A 3,879-nucleotide genomic window follows, 5' to 3' on the forward strand; every position below is an offset into this window, starting at 1 on the left:
GTTCACTTTCATACAGTAGCTAATAAATTACATGAGATTTGCAACATTTTATTATAAAATAAACTTGATGTTAGATGATTTTGCCCAACTGTAGGGTAGTATAAGTGCTCTAAGCACATTTAAGGGTAAGTTGGGGGGGGCGCCTGGGTGGTTCTGTCAGTTAAGCATTGGACTTCTGCTCAGGTCATGATCTCACCGTGATCTCACACGGGGTTTCAAGCCCCATGTCGGGCTCTGTGCTAACGGCTCAGAGCCTGGAGCCCACTTTGGTTTCTGAGAGTCTCTCTCTCTCTGTCTCTGTCTCTCTCAAAAATAAACAAACATTTTAAAAAATTTTTTAAAAGAGTATGTTGGGCTAAACTATGATATTAGGTAGGATCATTATACTAAATCCATTTGTGACTTATGCTATTTTCAATTTATGATGAATTTACCAGAATGTAACCCCATCATAGATCAAGAAAGATCTGTATAATATATTTATATGTAAAGTGTCTCTTTGGTCATTATGGATCATTTACTGGAGAAGTTCCTCTCTCATTACCATGGCTTAATAGTAAATATAAAATTAAAAATTTTAGTTTGCAGTGATTTTTCACCCTTTGGGCTGAGATGGCTTTGAAAAAAGGGCAAACCTTGAAAACAACATCTGGAATTAAGTTCAGAAATTAGAACCAGATATGCTTCCTTATCCATATTTCAGTTCACATGATTAGCCTGCCAGAATGGTGAAAAGGAAAAGGTTTACTAACTTATTTTTGTTTTGTTTTTGAAGAAATAATTAATAGAAATATTTTAATGCTTGAAGTAGGATTGAGTCTTTAAAAAAAAAAAACCCTGAATAAAGTAATCCTGAATACATATAAAAGTACTAGAATTAATGTAAATTTTAGATATAGCTAGCATTATACAGTTCACATTCAGAGGATTTGCTTAAGGGTTTCCTTTAAGTAGCAACAGCCAAACAGTATAAACAGCTTATGGATTGATTCTAAACCAGTTTTCCAAATAATATATGTTATATGGGTTCCTAAACAAAAACTGAAAGAGCAAATAACCATTTGATTTGGCCATGTTGTGTGTTAGTAAACATTCATTTAGAATGCCATCATAAATGAGCAAATAGAGTTTTGTTTTCTTGAAACTTCAATAGTGATTCATATTATGAAAAGAATAATGAAAAGATACGCACAGAAACTTCTGGGAAGATTATTAGCAGAATTCTAAGTTGGTATGTATAGTTTACCAACAAGCACTGTGGAGCCCATTTTATTTTGCATTTATAATAACCTTAAAGTGAACCAATCATATCTTTTTCCATGTAACAGGTGATAAAATTGAAATCTGCAAACATAGCATGTTACAAAGTTACTTTCATGAAGCCAATTAGTCCTAGAACCTAGAACTTCTGTATCTTAGATCAGAGCTTTTTCTATTATTTCATCTTAGTTTTTTGCATGATGAGAACCCAAAAACTGTATCAGTAGTTGTCTGGTATTGGGACCTAGACTGTAACTGCACTCAGTCGTGTTCACTACCTAAGTGAAACATTAGCATTAAAATGCTGCATATCTATATTGAAGCACCTGGGTTGCTAGGTCAGTTAAGCGTCTGACCTTTGGTTTTGGCTCAGGTCATGGTCTCACAGTTAGTGAGTTCAAGCCCTGCTTTGCAGTCTATGCTGCCAGTGCGGACCCTGCTTGGGATCCTCTTGCTCTCTCTCTCTCTCTTTCTGTCTCTCTCTCTCTCAAATAAATAAATAAATAAACTTAAAGAAATAAATGAAAAAGCCTAAAGACAATTTTTGGTTATTAAAATATATATATTAACATTTCACTTGTAATATTTTTGAGGTAAGGAACCCATTAAGTCTGGATATCTGATGAGATATCTTGATTAATGGATTTTTCTAATTGGCTTGGCAAATATTGTTTCACTTTCTTCTTTTTCAATTGTTTTATATGTATATTTCTCCATAACCTTTCCTTGTCAAAGAATTCTACAGTCATAAAAATAAGTTCTTTACTCATTTAAAAGCTGAAAGAGAATTAAATTGTCTAATACATATGCTACATTAATAAGATTTATTTTCATTTTCTTGAGGGGGAGATGAGAAGGCATCTTTTAAAATCTGCTCTCTATCTTACAAATGAGAAAACGGAAATAGAGTGTCTCTTTTTTAAAATAGGGTTTTCTGAGTTTCACAGTGGCACAGCCCTTTCGCTATTCTGTTGGGATCTGTTCCAAAGTCTCATTCTAGAATTGGATTATCACATGTCCCAAAATGAGCATGAGCCCTGGAACTTTTTCCTTTTTCTTCTCCCTCCCCAGTTGATAAGTAACCAATCCTGTCTTTTTATATGGGATTAACACCAGTAGCAGCAGTGATAATAACAGTAGATGTCTCCCATTATAACAACTTAGTATTACCAGGTGTGAAAAAACAGTAGATAGGATGAGAAAATCATAAAATAATGATAATGCATACTAGTTTATACTTTATAGTATACACAATTTGGCTCATTCCTCAAAACCTATGATATAAGCAGTGAAATTTGTAATCTTTTCATGCTAAAGAAATAGAATAAGGGCTCAGAGACGGTAAGTAGGGTATGCAAGGTTCCATGGACAGTTAATGGCAGTTGTAGTAATTATCCAGGCATCTTTACTCTGCTGTGACTTTGAAATGGGTCAGTCTATCAGATTGTCTAGTTCAGAAGCTAAATTCAGTCTGAATAAACAGGTGAGACAAGTGTGGACCAGTTTGAAACTCAAGAGCTCTGAATTCCTGTCTCTACCACATGTAGCCTGATTTAGTATTCTCCAATTAGCATGACCTCATAGTTAAGCATGGGCTCTAGAGGTGTCCAGACTTGGCTTATAGCTCCATTACTGCACTTAATAGCTCAGTGAGCTTCAGCAAGTTAGTTTCTCTAAGCCTCAGTTTCCTCATTTGTAAAACAACGATTGTTATAAAACTTACATAACAAATGTAAAATTCGTGGTCACAATATATGTGTTGCATAAATCATTGCTACTACCATTTTACATTATGCTGATTTCTCCCAGTAATGTTCAGCAACTGATAATATGTATATAGAAGTTTCTTGGAGGAAGGAAGATGAAAACCAATATAATTGGTTTCATTACACACAAAATGCTGAACACACATGGAAACATTTCCTTTGGGCACTTACATTCTACCTTTTGGACACCTTAGAATGATTTAGGGTCCTTGAATTCAGATGTACATGAAGCATTTCTTTGAACTGGATAAACAATATGTCTTATATAGCTATGTGACTCCATCTTTTTAATCTCTAGGTTTTTGATCTCATAATAAAATTTAAAATTTACTAAAAAGATTTACTGAATTCTGTTATAAGTTTTCTTGAACAACACATAGTTATGAGTACCATTATAGTTATAGATGAAGTAGGAAGACATTGCTTTGTGAAAATATTTGACACTATTCAAAAGGGATAAGAATCAATGTTGCTTTCAAAGATTATTCAACAGGAGTTTGTACATATCTCTAAAATCAGGTGGTCCAATTTTTTTTATTAAAAAAAATTTTTTTAAATACTTTATTGTCAAATTGGTTTCCATATAACACCCAGTGCTCTTCCCCATAAGTGCCCTCCTCTATCACCACCACCTCTTTCCCCCCTCCCCCTTCCCCTTCAACCCTCAGTTCGTTTTCAGTATTCAATAGTTTCTCAAGTTTTTGCATCCCTCTCTCTCCCCAACTCTTTTTCCCTCTTTCCCTCCCCCTAGTCCTCCATTAGGTTTCTCCTGTTCTCCTGTTAGACCTATGAGTGCAAACATATGGTATCTGTCCTTCTCTGCCTGACTTATTTTGCTTAGCATGACACCCTC

Source organism: Suricata suricatta, chromosome 6 (genome assembly GCF_006229205.1).
Source record: "Suricata suricatta isolate VVHF042 chromosome 6, meerkat_22Aug2017_6uvM2_HiC, whole genome shotgun sequence".
NCBI lineage: Eukaryota > Metazoa > Chordata > Mammalia > Carnivora > Herpestidae > Suricata > Suricata suricatta.